The sequence below is a fragment of the Amblyraja radiata genome, chromosome 7, assembly GCF_010909765.2.
Source record: "Amblyraja radiata isolate CabotCenter1 chromosome 7, sAmbRad1.1.pri, whole genome shotgun sequence".
Lineage (NCBI taxonomy): Eukaryota > Metazoa > Chordata > Chondrichthyes > Rajiformes > Rajidae > Amblyraja > Amblyraja radiata.
The window spans coordinates 20599874-20624680 of NC_045962.1; the positions used below are offsets into that span (position 1 = coordinate 20599874).

The window sequence follows — 24807 nt, forward strand, 5'->3', positions numbered from 1 at the left end:
TGTGAGTGTGTCTGTGTGTGAGTGTGTCTGTGTGTGACTGTGTCTGTGTTTGAGTGTGTCTGTGTGTGAGTGTGTCTGTGTGTGAGTGTGTCTGTGTGTGACTGTGTCTGTGTGTGACTGTCTGTGTGTGAGTTTGTCTGTGTGAGTGTGTCTGTGTGTGAGTGTGTCTGTGTGTGTATCTGTGTGTGACTGTGTCTGTGTTTGAGTGTGTCTGTGTGTGAGTGTGTCTGTGTGTGAGTGTGTCTGTGTGTGACTGTGTCTGTGTGTGACTGTGTCTGTGTGTGACTGTGTCTGTGTGTGACTGTCTGTGTGTGAGTTTGTCTGTGTGAGTGTGTCTGTGTGTGAGTGTGTCTGTGTGTGAGTGTGTCTGTGTGTGTATCTGTGTTTGAGTGTGTCTGTGTGTGACTGTGTCTGTGTGTGAGTGTGTCTGTGTGTGAGTGTGTCTGTGTGTGAGTGTGTCTGTGTTTGAGTGTGTCTGTGTGTGTATCTGTGTTTGAGTGTGTCTGTGTGTGAGTGTGTCTGTGTGTGAGTGTGTCTGTGTGTGAGTGTGTCTGTGTGTGAATGTGCCTGTGTGCTTGTCTGAGTGAGAGTGTCTGTGTGTATTTTAATATTTTAAATATTGTTCTATCGTTGACTTTCTTTTACTTTCTCCCAGAATTATCCATAAAGCTCATTGCTTGCAAAATTCCTTGTATATGACATGGCATAATTAGTTTAAAAAATACAGCCCAACAAGTTCCAGTTATCGATGATGTAATATATTCATTGTGTCTTACTCAAGAATCATAGGAAGAAAACATTAAAAAATCAATGCAAATGTTCTGAAATCTGATGGAATTTAATACCTTAAAGATGGCCCATTAATCCTGAAAATGCTCCATTTTATGATCACTGAAGGGGAATAAGTATTGAACCCTCCTTCTCGAGCTATTTCACTTCATTGGGGAATCTTAGCAGCATCATTCAATGTTGAGAAGAATCAGGATATTCTATTTTATAATGATAATGGTTTACTACTCAATGCATCAGAAGAAATACTCTGCTATAAGAATGGCAGTTGCAAAAGTTCATAAATTATAGAAACAGAATTAGGCCCTTCAGCCCACCAAGTCTACTCCGCCACTCAATCATGACCCATCTATCTTTCCCTCTCAACCCCATTCTCCTGCCTTGTCCCCATAACCCTTGTCACCGGTACTAATCAGGAATTTGTCAATCTCCGCCTTAAGAATATCCATGGAAATTAGAAGTTTCCTTGCATATTTTTAAAGATATGGGTGGGAAAATGTGGGAGAAATTGTTCTGTGGTCACCCTGCAGCAAGGTCTGTCGTCTAGGGTTTTATGCACTACATAAGCAATGTGATTATGTATGCGTGGACGTAATCATAATGTATGTACATGATAGCAATTTACTAAATGACATATATTCCCTTGTGGACACAAGAGATTGGAGATCGTTGAATGTGGAGCAAAAAAAAAAGAGCTGCTAGGAGGAACACAGTGGGTTAGGCAGCATCTCTAGACTTTAGACTTTAGAGTTTGTAGATACAGTGCGGAAACAAGCCCCTCAGCCCACCAAATCCATGCCGACCAGGGATCACCCCAGACACTGGCACTATACACTAGCATCTCAAGATGACATGGATGGGTGACATTCAGGGTCTTCTGTGATGCTGCCTGACCTGCTGAGTTAGACTTTAGACTTCAGAGATGCAGCATGCAAACAGGACCAACCAGCGATCACCCCGTACACTACTCACTAGGGGCAATTTACAATTTTTTTTACTGAAGCCAATTAAACTACAAAACCCAGACGTTTTTGCAGTGTGGGATATTTTTTTTACTCGTAGGTTTAGTCGAAGTAGGTCGTAGGAGGTTGGCATGTTATTTGTAGGTAATCGAGGGTAGTCAAAGGTAATCGAAGGTAGTCGAAGGTAGTCGTAGATAGTCTTCAACATAGTCGAAGGGAGGTCGAAGGAGATCGAAGGAGGTCGTCTTCACTCTCCACTATTCGGTGTCCAATTTTCCCAAAGCTAGTTGTAGCTAGTCGAAGCTGGTCTTCAACATAGTCGAAGGAGGTCGAAGGAGGTCTTCTCCATGACACTTTTTCAAACTCCCCTAAACTCGCCAATTAGCTCACCGCAGTGGGACAGCCCCTTTCGACTTTAGACTTTAGAGATACAGTGCGGAAACAAGCCCTTCAGCCCACTGAGTCCGCGCCGACCAGCAACCATACACTAGAACTATCCTACACAATGTGGAAAATTTACAATTTTCACTGAAGCCAATTAGACAATAGGCCATTCGGCCCTTCAAGCCAGCACCACCATTCAATGTGATCATGGCTGAACATCCACAATCAGTACCCCGTTCCTGCCTTCTCCCCATATCCCCTGACTCCGCTATCTTCAAGAGACCTATCTAACTCTCTCTTGAAAGTATCCAGAGAACCGGCCTCCACCGCCCTCTGAGGCAGAGAATTAAACTACAAAACTATGCATCTTTGGAGTGTGGGAGGAAACCAGAGCATCCGGAGGAAACCCACGTGGTCACAGGGAGAATGTACAAACTCCAAAAGCCAGCACCCGTGGTCAGGATCGAACCCGGGTCTCTGGCACCGCTAGACAGCAGCTCTCCCGCTGTGCAACTGTGCCCCTCCCCCCCCATTACAGTTTATTGGTTCCACTCTTAATTTGGGCATTTTTTTCCTCCAATATCCAGCAACTGCAATCTCCACTGTCCCCATTTTACTACTTCAGCCAGTCCTGGTTACGGAACCCTACCAGAAACATCTACTGCCCATTTCCCTCCATGGATGCTGCCTGACCCGATGAGTTCCTTCATCAACTCACCTTTTTTGAATAGAAACAAAATTCAATGGATTCTACAATTGAGTTACTCACTCAGTCATCTGTGAATTCCTTTTCATTTCACTCCTCTGTGCTGGTTTATTAATACCTACAGTATATATATAAATCAACTCAGAGATCAGATGCACTCTGTATATAATGCAAATTTCATCACTGAATATTATCATGCAAGAAACAATTCTCAACCAATCAATACAGATTATGATGCAATCAAGGTTTTAAAACTTTATTGCTACTATTTCATAAGTTCATAAGTTCATAGGTTATAGGTGCAGAATAGAAGCCAACCAGCGATCCCCACACATTAACACTAACATAGGTGCAGGAGTAGGCCGTTCGGCCCTACGAGCCAGTACCGCCATTCAATGTGATCATAGCTGATCATCCACAATCAGTACCCCGTTCCTGCCTTCTCCCCATATCCCCTAACTCTATTTACCCTCCCTTACGCTATTGCAGTGGACAATCAGCAATAGCGGACACCACGCACCTCTATGGTCCATTGTAAAAGGAATTATCTGTACTGCAGATATTGGGAATCTGAAATAAAAACAAGGATTTTGTTCTTCATTAGTCCTTTGGAAAATTAGTTTATCAACACAAACATTATGCCAACGCTTGTTTATTTTTTGCTTTATATCTCCATTTAAAAATCATTGCAGTATATTAAGAAACGTTAAACATAGTCTGTCCACTAAGGAAAAACAAAAAGAAATACTCGGCAATGTCAGTGAAGACAAAAACAGTTAACTGGGGCTAATTTAAAATACCTCATCCAACAAATAAAAATTGGATGGGAAAACAAAACACCACAACAATCCCAAATCGCCTTGCTGGGACGACCTGAATCTTAACAGCATGTGGGAATGATTTATAGTTTAACAATTTTAATGAAGCTGAATGCCTATGAATTTAATACTGGCTGGCTGGTTTCCCCAGATCTTGCTAAATCTGTCACCAGAACAAAAACAACGTTTGTTTGTTGGAGAACAGGCAAGATCCTTTCTAGCACTGCCTGTAGGCCAAGAGAGGTGGGAGGACCTCCCTGGTTTATCTAGCTGCCTAATTAACCTCCCTAGCAAACAAACTTACCATAACACCCCCACCATCATTTTCTCTGTGTATCTACTAGAGCAGTCAATTGCTTCCCTCGATACCTTTCCACCAAGACTATATATTCATCAGCTCCCCATCATTTCCCACTGATCTCTGCACACATTTACTCACAGTGAAACCTCCCCAACTCCAACACTACTGCCACCTCATACTCCTCAGCATCACCATTTTGGGCCCCATAGCTCAGGTCTGCTGTTGGAGAGGGTCCAGAGGAGGTTGACGAGAATTATCCCAGGAATGATTGGGTTAACATATGATGAGCGTTGGTCAGCGCTGGGCCTGTACTCGCTGGAGTTTAGAAGGATGAGGGGGCACCTCATTGAAAATTACTGAATAGTGAAAGGCCTGGATAGAGTGGATGTGGAGAGGATGTTTCCACTTGTGGGAGAGTCTAGGACCAGACGCCATCGCCTCAGAATAAAAGGAAGTACCTTTAGAAGGGAGATGAGGAGAAATTTCTTTAATCAGAGGGTGGTGAATCTGTGGAATTCATTGCCACGGATGGCTGTGGAAGCCAGGTCAATGGATATTTAAAATGCGGAGATTGACAGATACTTGATTAGTAAGGGTGTCAAAGGTTATGGTGTCAAGGCAGGAGAATGGAGATAAGAGGGAAAGAAAGATCAGACATGATTGAATGACGGAATAGACTTGTTGGGCCAAATGGCCTAATTCTGCTCCTAGAACATGAACTACTCTCTACTTCCTACCCGGAGATTGAGGCAGCTAGAGGAAAGGACAGAGAGGATTTCTATCTTACAGGCTAACTATCTTACATTATAGAAAGATACAAAGCCCATGTACAGCAGGTCAGGCATCATCTCTGGAGAACATGGGGAGGTGACATTTTGTGTCAGGACACTTCTTCAGACTGTTTAGAGGAGTGGGGGGGGGGAGGGGGAGGGGAGGGGGGGGGGGCAGGGCTAGAAATGAAATAGGAGCAGGACAGAGCATGACTGGTAATAGATGAACGTCGGCGAGGGGAGGTTGATAGGCAGATTGTTGGACAAATGCCTGAGATGAACAGACAAGGTCTGCAAACCCAATAATGATGCGAATTGAGAAACTCGTGGGTAGAATAGTTGTGAATTGTGTAGTCATTGGAAGGGGTGCAGGTGGAGGGGAGGAGAGGAGGAGAAAGGAGAAGAAGAGGGGGAGGAGGAGAGGAGAGGGGGTGCAAAGTCAGCAAGGCTTCAGGGGAGGGGAGTGGGAGGTGGAAATGGGGGAGCTTTGGTGAAGAAAGGGGAGGGGCAAGGCAGTGCCAATGTCCTGGTGGGGGAGTGGGGGGTAAAAAAAGGTGGGGGGTTAGGTTGTGGGAAGAAAGGGGAGGGGAGGTGTAGATTAGTATGTTTTTACTATATATATTCGTGGGACGACAGATGGCACAATGGGCTAAGTGTTCGGCTGGCAACCTGGAAGGTAGCCGGTTCGAATCCCGCTTGGAGTGCATACTGTCGTTGTGTCCTTGGGCAAGACACTTCACCCACCTTTGCCTGTGTGTGTCCTTGGGCAAGACACTTCACCCACCTTTGCCTGTGTGTGTGGATGTAATTATGTGAAGCACTTTGGGGTCAATGCAAGTTGACTAAAAATGTGCTATATAAATAAAGAAATTTAATTTAATTTAATTTAATTTATATAACCACACAGATTATGCATGCTACATATTCCTTATATAGTCCAGTCCAGATCTTCATCCCTACCCTGGGTGCATCAGTCCTGTAGCCGGTGCGTCAATCTCTCATTAGATTTGATGCAGACTACGGGGATGAAAGCATGTCGTTCCCTCCGCTTGTACTGCAATAAAGACCATGAATTCAAACCTTTATGTGTGGGACTGGTCATTCAACAGGAGGGTTGCCAAGGATCAGGGCAGGGGAGTGGCCTTGCACCAGGTTCTCCCCTCCCCCTTTCCTGCTCCCCCTGCAATGAATCTGAAGAAGGGTCCTCACCCAAAACGTCACCTAGCCATGTTATCCAGAGATGCTGCATGACCCTATGAGTTACTCCAGCATTTTGTATTGGGGGTAGAGTGCTGACATGGATAGAAAATTGGTTGGCAGGCAGGAAACAAAGAGTAGGGATTGACGAGTCCATTTCAGAATGGCAGGCAGTGATTAGTGGGGTACCGCAAGGCTCGGTGCTGGTACCACAGCTATTTACATTATACATCAATGATTTAGATGAAGGGATTCAAAGTAACATTAGCAAATTTGCAGATGACACAAAGCTGGGTGGCAGTGTGAACTGTGAGGAGGATGCTGCGAGAATACAGGGTGACTTGGACAGGCTGGGGGCAGATGCATGGCAGATGCAGTTTAATGTGGATAAATGTGAGGTTATCCACTTTGGTAGCAAAAGCAGGAAGGCAGATTACTATCTAAATGGCGTCAAGTTGGGAAAAGGGGAAGTACAACGGGATCTGGAGGGTCCTTGTTCATCAGTCAATTAAAATAAACATGCAGGTACAGCAGACAGTGAAGAAAGTGAATGGCATGTTGGCCTTTATAACAAGAGGAGTTGAGTATAGGAGCAAAGAGGCCCTTCTGCAGTTGTATAGGGCCCTAGTGAGACTACACCTGGAGTATTGTGTGCAGTTTTGGTCCCCTAATTTGAGGAAGGACATTCTTGCTATTGAGGGAGTGCAGCGTAGGTTTACAAGGTTAATTCCTGGGATAGTGGGACTGTCATATGCTGAGAGAATGGAGCAGCTGGGCTTGTATACTCTGGAGTTGATAAGGATGAGAGGGGATCTTATTCAGACCTATAAGATTATTAAGGGTTTGGACATGCTAGAGGCAGGAAACATGTTCCCGATGTTGGGGGAGTCCAGAACCAGGGGCCGCAGTTTAAGAATAAGTGGTAAGCCATTTAGAACGGAGATGAGGAAACACTTTTTCTCACAGAGAGTTCTGAGTTTGTGGAATTCTCTACCTCAGAGGGCGGTGGAGGCCAGTTCTCTGGATACTTTCAAGAGAGAGCTAGATAGGGCTCTTAAAGATGGTGGAATCAGGGGATATGGGGAGAAGGCAGGAACGGGGTACTGATTGGGGATGATCAGCCATGATCACATTGAGTGGCGGTGCTGGCTCGAAGGGCCAAATGGCCTACTCCTGCACCTATTGTCTATTGTTTATTGTGTCTTTCTTTGGTATGTCAGCATCTTCAGTTCCTTGTTGTTACAGCCTTACACCATAGGTTGACAGCAACCTTTAAAGGAATGCCTTTCAATCCAACCGGATGGAGAAGAATCCAATTTTCCAGGATTCCTGGCCACTAACTATCACAGCCAATATTTCAATGAGTTGCCATCAAACCAATAATTGAATGCTGCTTCTCATTCTCAAATAATGTCTGGCCTACAAAGTGTTTCCAGATATATTGTTTCCACCCCACCTTCACCCCTGCTTTTCAAAAATTATTCTTTAGGCAACTGAAGATAGACAAAAAAAAAAAAGCTGGAGTGACTCAGGGGGTCAGGCAACATAGAAACATAGAAACATAGAAAATAGGTGCAGGAGTAGGCCATTCGGCCCTTCGAGCCTACACCGCCATTCAATATGATCATGGCTGATCATCCAACTTTGGAGAAAAGGAATAGGTGATGTTTCGAATTGGAACCCTTCTTCACTACCCAACCCAACCCAAAACATCATCTCTTACTTTTCTCCGGAGATGCTGCCTGGCCCGGTAAATTATTCCAGCATTTTGTGCCTACCTTTGGTGTACAAGATACAAGATACATTTATTTGTCACATGTACCAGTTGGTACAGTGAAATGTGTGGTCACCATACAAATAAAATAACGAACACAACACACGATAGAGTCCAACATAAAACATCCCCACACAGCAGAATCAAAGTTTCCCACTGTGAGGGAAGGCACCAAAGTTCAGTCCTCTTCCCATGTTGTTCTTAATGTTCACCCGTGGTCGGGGCCTCCCTAGCCCTCCGCAGTCGCCGCTATGGGTGGCCCGATATTCAGGCCCGCTCCCCGGGATGCTGGAGCTCCGACGTCGGAACGGGAGAACAACCTCAGCGGCTTGGACCTCCGAATTGGCCGCTTCCTACCAGAGTCCGCAGCTCCCGGAGTCCACAGGCGGAGATTCACGCTAGCGACCCTCGGCAAAGGGTCCCAGGACTCCATGATGTTGGTCAGTGCCGCCCGCATAGGGAGCTCTTCAAACCATAGCTCTGCGATGTTGGAACAGCGGGACCAGCACTCCGGAGCTTCAAACGGCGATCCAGGTAGGCATCACTCCGCGGTGAATAGTCGCGTCCTTGCCAGGAAGTGACTGGGAAGCGGTTTCTCCCTTACCCCACCACCCTCACCCTCATAGAAAAAAGTTAAGTAACTCCAAAACACACTTTTAAGACAATTAAAAAACTAGAAAAAAACCAGACAGACTGTAGGCAGAGGCTGACTTCAATGCGCCGCCCCTAGAGGTACACCAGCATCTGCTGTTCCTTCCTACACATTCTTTAGGCAACAGATTTTAAAAGATATTTTAAATTATAGCCCCTGTACAAGCTTTTCGAAAATCCATTTTATTTTCTCAACCTAACATTCGGAGACGGAAGTTCAGAGGAAAATAACACTTGGTCTGAATTTTATTGGTGATGTTGCAGAGTTGAGGATTCAGTCCGATCACTGATCAAATGCATTAACAGATTGGTAGACCTTAATGCTTCAGTGAACCTACAATAAATGCACTGCAGATGAAAGCAATGCAATTTAGCCAGGGTATTGATTGGAACAAGCTGGCTGGATAATACTAATCTGTTAGAAATAGGGTATCACTTACCCGCTATAAACTTCATAATATCCGATGATGGAATGCTTGCAAAGAATTGGATTGCCGAATCGAAAAAGATCAGCAGTTCCAGTGGCTATCTAGAAAAAAAAAACAGATGAGAAAAATATATGGAAGTGGTGTTTTTAATCTATATATAAGATACTTTCAGGGACATATAAGACATATGAAAAGGCCCTGCCTTATAAGATAGGCTAAAAACCAATATCTTCAGGTAATAAATCTCCCTTTGTTGTAATGGAGTAATTGTCATCGACATTTGAGGCAGGGTTTCGTTGATTCACTGCCTGATTCACACATGATATTCGGATGGATGAAGGACAGAAGATCTAGTGTTCACTCAAGGGGCCTGTTTCCGCACTGTATGACTCTAATAGTGGCATGTCAGAGGCTTTTAGATAGGCACATGGGTATGCAGGGAATGGAAGGATATGGATTATGTGCAGGCCGATGAGATTAGTTTACCTCGGCTTCATGTTTGCCACAGATATTGTGGTCAAAGGGCCTGTTCCCGTGCTATACTTTTCGATGTTATATGCTCTTATGCCTGCTAAAAAAAATCAAGAATTGCAGATATTGGAAATATTTACACAAACAAATAATCATGGAAATACTCAGTGGGTCAGGCCACTTCCATGGGAAGAGAAATGTTAATGAGAATGTTTCAGAGTTAATGTTTCAGCTCGAGATCCCTCAAATGGCACAGTGGTGTAACGGTAGAGCTGCGTCAGAGAGCCATGTTCGATCCGGACTACGAGTGGTGTCTGCATGGAGTTTATACGTTCTCCCTGTGACCACTTGGGTTTTCTCCGGGTCATCCGGTTTCCTCCCACATTCCAAAGCCGTACAGGTTTGTAGGTTATCTGCTTTAGGTAAAATTGTAAATTGTCCCAAGTGTGCAGGATAGTGTTAGTGTGCAGGGTGATCGCTGGTCAGCGCGGACTCAGTGGGCCGAAGGGCCTGTTTCCGCGCAGTATCTCTAAATTCTAAAGTCTAAATTGGAACTGACTGAGGTCCTTCTGAAATGAGTCAATTACATGAAATGTTAACTCTGTTTCTCTGCCCACGGATGCGTCCTGGACTGCTGAGTAATTTGCAGCATTTTATATTTTTATTTTACGTATGCTAGAATTTTTGCTTCACGTTGTTCATAATTCCAAATACCCAAGTAAAATATACGTACTGTAAACCAATAGCAAGAGAACATAATGCACACATCCGAATGGCACTGCCTGATTTATTAGTAAATTATACATTTACCCGCAGAATATGACTGTCGAGTGTACAGATTAGAATAAACCCAGCAAGAATTTTTCAAATATTCCAATTACTCCAAATTGTAAGTGTGACTGACTTCATTTCAGAGTAGCTTTCTGCTTCACCATGCTCGGCATACCAAACTCATTGAAAGTATGCACCTCCCAGTGGAACTGAATTGGGAAGGATTGCTTTAGGGTACAATTTTTCCAATTGGTAATTTAACTGCAAAACAGGAAATTGGTATGACTGCAAAACAGGAAATTCATCCATTAAGTCCAGCTCACCTGCAGTGTAAAACTCACGCTGTATAAATAGTAAGATTAAACGAGAACTTACCAGTTTGAAGTTTGATCTGTATTTTATGAGGAGTTACGATGAGGGATTACGTGATGAACCCGCTCAGTGCGCAGGCGCGGCATACTTCCAAGCAGCGGTGTGGAATCACAGATAGACACAGTTATTTTGAAGTAAACATAGTAAAGATAAGGAGACATCAATTTATTAGTTTGATCCATATAATGAGGGTGGGAGCGGAGGGCACGTAATACCCTCATCGTAACTCCTCATAAAATACAGATCAAACTTCAAACTGGTAAGTTCTCGTTTAATCTTACTATTTTACTTCGGAGTCACGTGAGTGACTACGTGAAGATTTCAAAGCTCTGTGATTTCAAACCGTGTAACAGTTTCATTTCACTCACTGCCGAAGTTCTTGAGGGAGGAAGTGTTATCGTAATGAACCAATGAGTCTATTTGTAGAAAAACACAATGGTATTTTTTAAACAATAACAACAAAGAATCAAGTTGCTCCCCTGGGCTTAAATTAAATATTTGCAGTTCGTAAATCTTTACTTCAAATAAACCAGGTTTTGCCAACGGCTTATTATAAAATTTCTGAACGGTCTTTTCCCTTCCAACCATCCTGCTGTAGCCAGGATGTGGTCTATAGGCATGTCCATTCTTTAGCCATCGACATGGATGCTGCCCTGGTGGAATAAAATTTGTACATGTTAGTGTTTATCCCAGCAGTTTCTAGCACCTGCTTGAGCCATCTCGCAATGGTTTGGCTCGTACCCCACCATAAGGTTTTTGTGACTGACCCACAAGGCTTTTCATCTCCCTCGAATATTCTGGTTGTGTCTATGTAGGATAGTAGGTGGGTCATGGCACATAACCGTGGTTCTGGTGGGTAAGCCACGACTGGATTAGGTGTTCCTGGTCTGCTCTGTTTGACCAGTCGCTGGATAACGACAGATCTGGTCTGGAGCTGTGATCATGTTGTCCAGTCGCAATAGGTGTAGTGACTGGACCCTCTGAGCGGATACAAGTGCCATCAACATGAGCGTCTTTAGTGTAGCTTGCTCGAGGCCGGGGGATCTGGCTGGTGGCCATTCCCTGAGATATGTCAGGACCACACTGATATCCCAAATATGGGTATACCTGGTCTTAGGGCTTGATATTGTAAATGCCCTTCATCAGTTTTACCACCAGTGGATGGGATCCCATCGCCTGTTGTCCTGGCGCTGGTTTGAGATAAGCAGAAAGAGCACTCTGCGCTGTGTTGATGGCACTGTAGCTGATCCCTACATCGTGGTGTAGATAGGCCAGGAACTCCAGTATGTTGGTGGCTGTAGCTGTTGCGTATGTTGTCCCTGTTTCCTGGCAGTACTTCTCCCTTTTTTGATGCTGGTTAAGTACTGCCTCTTGGTGGATGTTCGAAGGGATGCCGACATGGTGGTGATGGTTTGTTTGGACAATCCCAGTTCCAGGTAAGGTCTGTTCAAACTTGCAACCCAGGCGTTTAATTTTCAAATGGCATGGGTGTTTAGCTTACCTGGTAGGTAAGTAGCTGATAGCCAAATATGTCTTTCGACACACCATTGCCAAATCATGTTGACCAATTTGTCGCATGATAATGATTTTATGCCACCCATATGGTTAATATAAGCCATCACCGTAGTATTTATCAATTTGTAACCAAACATGCAAGTGCTGCATATTAGATACATATGCTTTTAAACCATAAAAGGCGCCCAACATCTCTAGATAGTTAATGCCCAGTGTAAGTAGTAATGATGACTCTAGGTTAGTCCATCTACCACTTGTGCTGGATATGGAGTTAGTCGCTCCCCAGCCTTGAGCACTGGCATCTGTTTGAATAACTAAAGTAGGGTTAGTGATAAAGATAGGGCTGAAACTATGCCAAACGTTTTCTGCCCACCACTGTAGCTCTGATATTGCTTCAGTGGGTAAGTTCATGACACGATCATAGTGACCTGTATGTCGTTTTATTGCCCGTACCTTTGCTCTCTGTAAATTTTTTGATAGTGCAAAGGTCCGAATTGTGTAGCCGGAAATGCTGCTACCATTTCCCCAATTACTCTTGCTACTTGTCGAATAGTTGGTCGCTCGTTGACCATTAATTTGTTGCATGATTGTGCTAATTCAACCATTTTTGCCTTTGGCAAGGTAACAGTCATATGGACTGAGTTAATTGTGAAGCCCAGGTAGTCCATGATAGTGGATGGCTTCAACTTAGATTTATCTGGATGTAGGACGAACCCCAGAGTTTCGAGGAGCTGTTTTGTAGCTGATACTGCTGCCACAGCCAATTCCATCGTTTTCCCTACTATCAGAATATCCTCCAGATATGCCATGACAATATGTTTTTGTTTTCTTAGTATTGCCATGGCTGGGTTCAATATTTTGGTGAATAATCTTGGGCGGAAGTTAGCCCATAGGGCAATGCTTTGTACCATCCAGATAAATTTTAGGTATCTGCGATGATCCTTGTATATGGGTACTAGATAGTAAGCATCTTTAAGATAAATGCTTGCCATGAAGTGTCCTTTGGAATTCAGTTGTTTGGCAGTAACATATGTCTCCATTTTGAAATATATATACTTAACAAATTTGTTTAGTGATGTTAAGTCAATGATGATGCGACAGCCACCATCTTTTTTGGTTTTAGTGAATATATTCGATACAAATTCCAAAGGTTCATGTTTGGTCTTTTCGATGACCCCCTTTGTGATAAGTCTCACCAGTTCAGCTTGTCCCTCACTTTTCTCTTTGACGGAGGGAGAAATACCCTTTGGGGCCATTGTTGAACTGGTGGCGTTTTTTCTGACATGAATTGTATTTTATATCCACTAATGCTGTTGAGTATATACTTGTCACTCGTGACCATACCCCATGCTTCTTTAAACAAGTGTAATCTCCCCCCTGTTAATAAAGCACCCTTATTCTCTATATGCTGGTAGGGACCAGACCCACCTACCTCCATGGTTATTGGCGATTCTGTTTCTTCATTTTCCTGAAGATTTTGTTCTGACGTGCTGGCGATGTTGGGGGGAGGCGCATTTTCCAGAGGGTCCGCTGCGGGCCCTGATCTAAAAAGATCTTTGGGGATAATGTGCGGACCCCAAGCGTTCACCAGTCCCATATTGCGGACGTCGACTGGTGGATGCCGTGGGGTGCTGCCGCTTGGGTATCGGAGGTCTTGGTTTGCTCGTCCCGGGGCCTGCCCTCATTAGGCCGAAGGTTTTTGATGCTTCCTGCATCTCCTTCAGTTTTTTATTGAAATCTTTCCCAAATAGCAGCGCGTCCGTCTCCGCAGCTGGGGCTTTACACAAGCCAGCAAATTTGGGATTGAGGGCAGGTCTTATGTTTCCCTCCGGAGATTGTTGATCTCAAATTGTGTGGTACACATTAATGCCAGCACATCCTGCTGGCAGGTATCCATCTCCGTGGTCTCCACGGAACGAGCAAAGGCTGTGATGGCCGACGTCAGGAGCCTTAGGATCCGCTGTAGCTTGAGTTCTTGGGTCCGGATGTGTGACCCACATGCCCCCAGATTTGGCTGTTGACACTTTTTACTTTGAGGGCCTCACAGTTTTCTGGTGCTGTGTTGTTTCAGCACCCCAGCGAGCACCTTTTCCAGTAATGGTTGATGCTGGCCGCCATTCTTGGTTCCAGCGGTGCTCCAGCCCGTGGGGTTGCTACAAGCGGTCCATCACACCCAACAGCTCTTCATGTTCCTGCACCCCTGGCATACTCCCGAATTCGTCCGCCTGCCCCTGTTCCAGACCAGCCCAGCCCTGGTCACCAATGCTAGCCTCCAGTAATGAGGGAGCAGAGGGCAGTGCATGAAACACTGTGGAGGGGGTGCCTGACCTCCCTCCGCGAGAGCGCTCTTTCTGCGCATCTCGCTGGAGCTGCTCCAATAGCTGTTGGATGCAGCTCAGGCGGCTGTCTCTCCTCCATTTAGGTGGAGACATGTCCCCGTCCGACGAATCGGATGCCACCGGCCGGATGCCTGTTCGGATGGCTAGACATCCAGCCCGCAGTTCAGGCACTAGCGGGACTGGGTTCGGCGCGGTGAAGGGGATAGCGGAGCTCCCGGTAATTGTTCCTTCCGCCTTCTTCTGGAGCTTTTGTGCCTTGTAGTAGCGAGAGCGCCCCTCAAGCATCGCGTCTCGCAGGCACCTGCTCCATGAGCCGCTCCAGCAGCTCAGGCGGCTCTCTCTCCCCCCATGCGGGTGGAGAGACGTCCCGTCCGACATCGGGAACACCTGCCGGATGCCTCTCGAGTGGCTATGCATCCAGCCCGCTGCTCAGGTGCTAGCGGGCTGGCCTCGGCACGGTGTCGGAGAATAGAGGAACACCGGGTAACGCTCCTACCGCCTGTTGCTGCCCCCCTCCCCGACGGGAAAACGTTCCTCCTTGAACGGGGGACAGTTTTGTTCCAGAGCCTTTTTCTCTGCCTGTAAAAAACACAAGCAGAAAAAGGCTCACCTGTAAAAGAAACCCGACCTCAGGATACTCACCTGACGGTCCGTTTCATTCTGTAGCGGGAGAGCCTAAGTCCCGTGGCAGCCGCTGTTGCACTGCTGGCATAATGCCGCGCCTGCGCACTGAGCGGGTTCTTCACGTAGTCACTCACGTGACTCCGAAGTAAAATATACGTACTGTAAACCAATAGCAAGAGAACATAATACACACATCCGAATGGCACTGCCTGATTTATTAGTAAATTATACATTTACCCGCAGAATATGACTGTCGAGTGTACAGATTAGAATAAACCCAGCAAGAATTTTTCAAATATTCCAATTACTCCAAATTGTAAGTGTGACTGACTTCATTTCAGAGTAGCTTTCTGCTTCACCATGCTCGGCATACCAAACTCATTGAAAGTATGCACCTCCCAGTGGAACTGAATTGGGAAGGATTGCTTTAGGGTACAATTTTTCCAATTGGTAATTTAACTGCAAAACAGGAAATTGGTATGACTGCAAAACAGGAAATTCATCCATTAAGTCCAGCTCACCTGCAGTGTAAAACTCACGCTGTATAATTAGCATGTTGCATTCAATTTATTTCAACGATGAGTTTCTCCAATGTAAATTGCTTGCAATTTGTTGAGTTGTAAAATCATTCTCTTCCTTAATTAGACCATTCCTCCCATCGATTCCCAATATTGTTTTTTGAACCCATATCTAAGAAAACCAACATTTTTTTTTCTGTCTGTACACTGAATTGAATTTACTTGAAACAGCAACTCTTTTTTTTTAAAGTGTATTTATTTCTAAAACACTATTTGAATCAAGGATTAAATATAACCTTTCTGATTTTTCAGTTATGAAGACAATTATTTCTGAAATGCTTGATGCCGTTCACTGGGAGTTGGGGTAGGGTTGTGATTTGGAGAATATAGATAAATACCAACATGTATAGGGTATGTTTGGAGGGATATGGACCAAACATGAGCAGGTGGGACTAGTGTAGCCTGGACATGTTGGGGAAGTTGGGCCTGTTTCCACACTGTATCACTCTATGACTCCATGAGTCTATAACAAAACCATGCCTTAGATTAGATTAGATTAGATTAGATTAGATTAGATTAGATTCAACTTTATTGTCATTGCACAAATACGAGTGCAGGTACAACAAAATGCAGTTTAGCATCTAATCAGAGTGCAAAGTAGTAAAATACTGGTTAAAACAATATGTACAATGTTGATATATTGATCTAGTACATAGGCAAATGAATATATACAGATAAAAGGGTATAAAAAGATAGCTAGCGTCGGGCCTGTGAGTTCAGCAGGGTAATGGTATTTTGGAAGAAGCTGTTCCTCAGCCTGCTGGTGCGAGACCTGAGGCTCCTGTACCGCCTCCCTAATGGGAGGAGGGCAAATAGTCCATGGTTGGGGTGTGAGGGGTCCTTAATGATTTTCCCAGCACGTCTCAGACACCGTGTGCGGTGAAAGGCAGCCATGTCAGGGAGCGGGGCACCGATGATGTGTTGTGCGGTTTTCACCACCCGTTGCAGTGCCTTCCTGTCAGCTGTTGTGCAGCTGCTGTACCATACCGTGAAGCAGGTGGTCAGGATGCTTTCAATGGTACAGCGGTAGAAGTTGGACAGGATCTGAGGGGACAGGTGAGCTTTCTTAAGCCTCGTCAGAAAGTAGAGGCGCTACTGCGCCTTTTTAATCAGTTTGGTGGTGTTGTGAGACTAGGACAGATCCTATGAGATATGTACCCCGAGGAATTTGTAGTTGGAGACGCGCTCCACCTCAGTCCCGTTTATGTGGATGGGGGTATGTCTGCCACTTCTGGTCTTCCGGAAGTCTACGATGATTTCCTTCGTCTTCTGTGAGTTGAGGACAAGGTTGTTATTGGTACACCTTAAGTGTTGAGTGGGAGTGTCATCATATGAAAAGGGTACAGATTAGGATTCAGAACACCTTTCAGAAAATCTGCACTTTAATAGATATAATTAGAAAGAATCAACCACCAACATGATTATAGAAAATATCCTTCATAGAAGAGGCCTTTCCGCCAACTGAAAGCAATTTAATGCCGAAGGCAACATTTGACAGATTCAGTTGTAGAATTGCCAACTATGCTTGTGAAGAAAGAGCAAATCAGGAAGAAATCTGACAAGGGTTCCAACCCAAATCAACACCGACTCATTCCCTCCACAGATGCTGCCTGACCTGCTGAGTTACTCCAGCACATTGTGTATTTACTTCAGTTTCCAGCAGTTCCTTATGTCTCCAAATCAGGAACATTACAATTTGTACCAAATTATCTGCTAATGCTCAGTCTGCAATATAATTCAATTTAAAATAAACTTGCAATCTGTTTCTGCCGGAGAACAGATTGCTCAGCAGGTATTTTTATCTTTACCACACACAATAATGAACCATATATATAGAAACAGTTCCACTTTTTTGTGGAATGTGCTCAGAACTGCACATGCTTCCATGCAGAACTGCCAGCATTTCTCCATGAATGGCAAGAGTCAAGAATTAAGAGTGTTTTATTGTCATATGTAATTATGCTCTCTACAGCTTACCCCCTTAGTCTAGTTCAATAAAACACTGAGTCAAGCACTGGATCAACTAATTCTTTATTCTCACTAACACAAACAAGCTTACTATACGATACCCAACCAACACCGCGGGTCCGATCCTTGTCTCTACTCGTCTAAGCCCTTCAGCCTCGTGTGAATAGACACCTCCAAACAGTCACACAATCCCAAGTGCACTCCCAGAACATCGGCTCCGATCCATGTGGTGTCCTCCCTTTTATAGGATATCAGACCCATGGCACGAAACTATATGGAGGGGGCAACCCCTACAAGCCAATCACAAACATAGGTCATATGATACATTTATTGACAGTTCCCTAACCCAATCACAAAGTACCCCATTACATTGTTTCCACAATAGGTTCTAGTTGGGAGACAGTTTACCAAAGTAAAGAAACATTTCCCCAGGTAGTATAAACAATTTGAACAAGGCTCCATACTTTAACCAATCATAAGATAACAGCACCAACACTCTGCAACATAATTAACAATACTTTATAACACCCCATTCTATAACCAATCCTAATCATGCATTTGCAATCCTGCTCAGCTCTTTCTGCAAAACCCTCATACATATTAACAATAGGGAGGACATCTGGACCTCACCTTATCCTCAACTTCCTCCCAGGGTCTAGACATCTTGGAGCCATAACACATGGCCCTGCAACCTTTCACAGAAAGAAGACTTTGCAAATGCAGAGATTCTCCATTTTGTGACATTTATTTGGCCAATATTATAGATACTAGACAATAGACAATAGGTGCAGGAGTAGGCCATTTGGCCCTTTGAGCCAGCACCGCCATTCAATGTGATCATGGCTGATCATCCCCAATCAGTACCCCGTTCCTGCCTTCTCCCCATATCCCCTGACTCCGCTATTTTTAAGAGCCCTATCTAGCTCTCTCTTGAAAGCATCCACAGAACCTGCCGCCACCGCCCTCTGAGGCAGAGAATTCCACAGACTCACCACTCTGTGAGAAAAAGTGTTTCATCATCTCCGTTCTAAATGGCTTACTCCTTATTCTTAAACTGTGGCCCCTGGTTCTGGACTCCCCCAACATCGGGAACATGTTTCCTGACTAGTGTGTCCAGGCCCTTAGCAATCTCATATGTTTCAATGAGATATCCTCTCATCCTTCTAAACTCCAGAATGTACAAGCCCAGCTGCTCCATTCTATCAGCATATGACAGTCCCATCATCCCGGGAATTAACCTTGTAAACCGATGCTGCACTCCATCAATAGCAAGAATGTCCTTCCTCAAATTAGGGGACCAAAACTGCACACAATACTCCAGGTGTGGTCTCACTAGGGCTCTGTACAACTGCAGAAGGACTTCTTTTCTCCTATATTCGATTCCTCTTGTTATAAAGGCCAACATGCCATTCGCTTTCTTCACTGCCTGCTGTACCTGCATGCTTAATTATCATTCCCCTCTTTTATCATTTATGATAATCAAAACACAACAATAACCCCATTCTAGGCAGGTATCCTAACATGAAGATGCTGATGTAATTTCTCAGAATTTCACCAAGCTTCCCGAATTTTCATGGGAGTAGCTTCATGATTCCTATCTGATGAGTTTTCACCTCCCGTGTTTTCATGGGCGCGAATCCCCTCCATCCATCCTGTTAGGTGCATCTGTTTTTTGACTCATCGTAGAGTATGATGATTCTAAGAGAATCTTGAATAAAATAAGTTAGCAGCCTACTCTCTCACTGATACTCTTGCAGTGGTGGAGATGCACCCATGCATTTCTACCTTCTACCTCCACTGCTATTGGAGTCGTTAGCAGAACCTGGTATGGTCCTTCCCAGCGAACCTCCAACCCTTTCCTTACCCAGTTCTTTATAAGGACATAATCTCCAGGCTCCACCTTAGTAGAAGCAGTCAACAAAGGCAACTCACCATACGCTGCTCTCACCCTACAATGTGATTCTCTCAAAACTCGAGTCAAAGCCAAAATGTAGTCGGTCATCTCCACAGTCATATGATGGAAATGTATAACTTTCTTCGCATTTTGATCCAAGGTGTTCTTAGGGTACTACCATAAACAATTTCAGCTGGGCTCAGTCTAGATTTCCCTGCAGGCGTGACTCTCATTTGAAATAAAGCTATGGGGAGTAATTTAATCCAACCAATTCCAGTCTATGCCTTCATTTAGTTTTCAGGGTCTGATTGGTCTTTCTACATGGCCAGCAGCATATTTGCTGCTGGATGCCCAACTGTTCACAAAACTCTATATTAACTAGCCCATTAAAATGTGGACCATTGTCTGAACTAAGTCGAATAGGGATGACAAATCTAGGGACAATTTATTTTGTTAATACCTTGACAATAGAAGCTGCTTTATTATCAAGGGTTGGATAAGCTTCAATCCACCTGCTGAATACATCGACTATGACAAGTACATACCTGTATGCCTGGCACCTTTCTAATTTGATGCAATCCATTTGTAATGCCTCAAATGGACCCATGGGCAAAGGTGTCTTTCCATCTCCACAACCTATTCCTTTCCCTGGATTGTATTTCTGACTAACCAGGCTAATGTTTGTAACCTTAGATGCCACCAAGTAGCCAAAAGAGTGTCTCCTACTGCTCGTGTACTGCAATGAGTTGCATAGTGCATCCACTCTATAACCCATACTGCCAGAGAATCGGTCATGCAAGTTCTCCCTGCTGGAGTGGTCCATAATCCTGTCATACAATCCAGTGTACTCCCAAGTTGCCTCCATTGTTCTTTATCCCTTTAAGTAGCCTCCTCCTGCAACTGAACAATCTCTTGGATGGTTGGCATTGGCTTCTCCGAGGGAGATCTGTTAAACTTTTAGTCTGGCTCATCATCTTTGGTACCACCATCTTACTTTCACGGGATATTTATTTTGCTGCCTGATCGGCGCTACGATTTCCAATGTCTATTCGGGTCTGTCCTCTTGTGTGTGCACTACATGTCATGACTGAAAATGGTCTGTGTAGCATCAGGGCCATTAATAAATATGTCACCAATTGTTTGTTTGATATTTGAGTCCCCGCCAAGGTAAGAAATCCTCTATTTTTCCATAATTGTCCTAAATCATACACTACTTCAAATGCACATCTAGAATCTGTATATATTTTTACCTTTACATTTTTCCCCACGAAGCAAGCCCTAAGCAAATAATTCAGCCTGTTGTGCTGAATAAGGTGACTCAAAGGCAGCTGCTTCTACATTTTCCCCATCTTGATTAATAATTGCATACCCAGACAATTTCTCACCCAGGGTCCAATGGATGCACTCCCATCTTCGTACAATGTCATGTTGTGCGTCTCTCAAGTCCTCCCTCACAGATGTCTCCTCCTCGATTATAAACAAACAGTCATGTACCGCCTCTGACTGTTCCTCTGGGGGTGAAACAAGAAAATATGCCAGATTAATTGTTGTACAATGCCTAAACTGAAGCTTTGGGTTATTTAATAAGTAGATTTCATATTTGTTCTGACGAGCCATTGTGGAGTCTGGAGTTGCCCTAACAGGCTGCCACTGAATGCGAAGTATATACTATTATCTCCTGCTGTAGGGTCAAACTGTTATAAATGGCGGTCAGAATTTGGGTGCATAATGGGTGTCCCCTTGCTACTGGGTCGAGTTTAGATGAGTAACATGCCACTGGTCTATGCCTATCCCCATATTTTTGAGTAAGGACTGCCATTGAACATTGAGAGAGAATGGTGCAATTAAGTTGGAAGGGTCTGTCGTAAAGTGGTCTTCCCAATGCTTGGGCCTGCATCAGCGATCTCTTCAAGTTCTCAAAAGCCTCTTGTGCCTCCTTGGTTAGTTGAAATTCACCCTCTTTACTTGTATAGGATGTCAGCTCTTTAGTTTCTAAAGCTATGTTAGGAATCCAAGGTCTACATTAATTGACCATACAACACCATTGCCTCATTTGCTTTGCTTCTTTAGGAAAGTAGGCAAATTGATGAATCCCTGAGGCAATCTGGTCCAGGTGTATTGCTGGCCCCTATATGTGAAAGCAAACAAATATTGGCTGTTCTTATGGAGAGGCAAGGAAAATAATGCATGTTGCAGGTTGACTATTGAGAAGAATTTTGCTTCGGCTGGGATTAGAGCGAAGATGTGAGCAGGGTTTGGCACTAGCACATGGAGCGGTTCTACAACTGAGTTAATTGATCTTTGATCTTGGACCAAACTGTACTGGCCCTCCTTTCCTGGTTTCGGAACTGCAAGGATTGGTGTGTTGCAAATGGATTGGCATTTTGCTAAGATGTCCTGTTCCAGCAATCCCCAAATTAATTTGTCTATGCTGTTAATGACCTGTGTTTTACTTCAGAGTCACGTGAGTGACTACGTGAAGAACCCGCTTCCAACGCATGCGTGACATTCCAATAACCCCCCAGTACAACATACACCAGAAAGGCATTTCGTCCTTATAAAAACCGAACAATCTAAAGCCCACATGGAGCTACAACGATTGTATACAAAAGGTGTGATTGAGCATACTACTCATGAACAATTAAAATTTGTATCAAACATATTATTAAAAATAAAAAAGATGGGGGTTGCAGGATTATCATTGACCTTTCAACCCTAAACACATTTGTTCAATATGTTCAGTTTAAGATGGATACCTTTATCACTGCTAAAGAATTAGTATCAGCTGGTTTCTATATGACAAGCATTGACTTAAAAGATGCATACTATACAGTACCCATCAGAGGGGAACACAGACGGTAGTTAAGTGTAAATTGATACCAGAAACTAATATGGATTATCTAGGATTCACCATTAACACGGTCAATATATTAGTAACTTTACCAATAGATAAAGCCGCAGCCCTACAGGAGGATTGCAGCGAGCTTCTTAAACACCAACAGACCCTCCATTAGAGGGTAGGCCGGATAATTGGGAAGATTGTGGCTACATTCCCGGCCACACATTTTGGGCCATTACATTATCAAAATTTGCAAAGAGCAAAAATTAGAGCACTCAAATTTAACAAAGGTCATTTTGATAGACCTATGGAGCTGCCTACGGAAGCTATAATTGAACTGCAGTGGTGGGAACATAGCATTAGGTATTGCTCCAACCCCATCATTATGGACAACCCGTCTATGGTATTACAAAATGGTGTATCCAAAGAAACATTTGGATATCGGCAACATACCTACCAGGTAAGCTAAATTCAGTGGCAGACACCAGGTCACGCAAATTTAATGAAAACACGGAATGGATGTTAAATAAAAATGTATTTGCTGAAATTACAGCAAAATATGGTAGACCAGATATTGATATCTTTGCGTCCAGGTTGAATCACCAATTACCAAGGTATGTCTCCTGGAAACCAGACCCTGGGGCAGAAGCTACAGATGCTTTCTCACTGCATTGGGGGAAATGGCGTGTTTTTATGCTTTACCCCCCATTCTGCCTCATCAACCGGGTACTAAGGAAAATTCAACAATATTCGGCATCTGGGATTATCATAGTACCCGATTGGCCTACTCAACCGTGGTATTCGGTCATACAGGGGATGGTGTTAGAACCATGTTCCATTATTGGACATAGCCCAAATTTATTAATTCATCCGGGGGGGGGGGGGGGGGGGGGGGGGGGGCAGTCACCCATGTCATAATACTATGGATTTGTTGATTTGTAGAGTCTGAAAGACCCACTACACGGCATGGGGCTGTCAGACAGGACGATGAATCTCATCACATCCGCACAAAGACTGTCAACACGGAAGCAGTACCTCGGACACATCAAGAAATGGGGCATATACTGCTTTGACAACAACCTCGACCAAAGAGCCAAGAACATTCCGGCCATATTGGAATTCTTAACAAACCTCCATTATGACAAACGATTGGGCTACAGTGCCATCAATAGTGCCAGAAGTGCACTCTCCAATTACCTATCACAAGGAACGGAGCGGCACACGGTGGGAACGCACCCCCTGGTAACAAAACTTATGAGGGGCATATTCAATGCAAATCCCCCTAAAACCAGGTACTCCAAAATTTGGGATGTGGGTGTCGTTTTGAACATGCTGAGGAGCTGGTCGCCCATAACAGCATTATCACTTCAGAAACTGACCATGAAGATGGTTATGCTCATGGCGTTAGTTTCTGCACAACGAGTCCAGCCTGGACTCCTTGATCATCTCACCCGAGAAACTGGTGTTTGTCATACATGAGTTAATAAAACAAAACAGACCAGGCTCATCGGGTCAAGTGATTGAATTTATGGCATATCCATATGACAAACATCTGTGTATAGCAAGACATATCCAATTATACATGGAATATACTAAGAGCATTCGAGGGCAGGAAATGGCTCTGTTAATTTCTTACAAGAAACCGCACAATAGGGTCACGACCCAAACTATCTCAAGGTGGCTCAAATGTGTCCTAAAGATGGCAGGAATAGACACTAATGTTTTTAAATCTCATTCCACCAGGGCTGCAGCAACATCCGCAGCAAAAATTCTGGAGGTACCCACGGACCAAATCCTCAGAATAGCAGGATGGTCATCCGAAAGGACTTTCCAAAGGTTTTATAATAAACCAGTTTTGAAGCCATCATCATTTTCGGAAAGCATTTTACGTTCAATATTATAATTTGCCCGAAGGGTTACAGGGCTATGATTTCAATTAATAAATTTATTTTCTCGTTATATCACACAGGTCTTTGTATAAGTGTGTCTAAAATTGCTAATGAAACTCTCTCCCAATACCCAAGGCAGTTGTGAAGCATGGACTCGTTCCACGGCATGAGGTCACAGAGCTTTGAAATCTTCACGTAGTCACTCACGTGACTCCGAAGTAAAATAGTAAGATTAAACGAGAACTTACCAGTTTGAAGTTTGATCTGTATTTTATGAGGAGGAACGTTGAGGGAATACGTGCCCTCCGCTCCCACCCTCCTATGATCATATCAAAACTGGTATCTCTTTGATAATCTTACTATGTTAGGTCATTATAGTTTCTGTGACCTCACACCGCTGCTGTGAAGAATGACACGCATGCGGTGGAAGCGGGTTCTTCACGTATTCCCTCAATGTTCCTCCTCATAAAATACAGATCAAACTTCAAACTGGTAAGTTCTCGTTTAATCTTACTAGTTTCAATGGATACTGCTGTATCGAAGGCAGTGTTACCCCTATCTGAAGAGCTACTTGGATGGGATGAATGCGAACACATCCTACCTGAGCTGTGCCTTCTGCCCATACTTGCGGATCCACATACTCACATACCTCACTCCCCAGATGCTGGCATAGCCGGGTAACAACTGTCCTTGTGGCCTGATAGACTTAACAACCTACTGGTTTGACAAATTTGGCTCTTGGTACTTATTCGGGTCTGCCATAGTAA

General features: G+C 44.1%; 1 long non-coding RNA gene across 1 annotated transcript in view; it reads right to left on the reverse strand.

Annotated features, from left to right (window-relative positions):
- LOC116975094 overlaps positions 1 to 21678 on the reverse strand; it is a 562120-nt gene extending 540442 nt beyond the window's left edge. The window contains exons 1-2 of the long non-coding RNA XR_004412531.1: positions 21636 to 21678; positions 20299 to 20301 (exon numbers count right to left, since the gene is read on the reverse strand). This is a non-coding gene — a long non-coding RNA (uncharacterized LOC116975094). The remainder of the gene's footprint in view (positions 1 to 20298; positions 20302 to 21635) is intronic.
- Positions 21679 to 24807: the final 3129 nt, after the last annotated feature.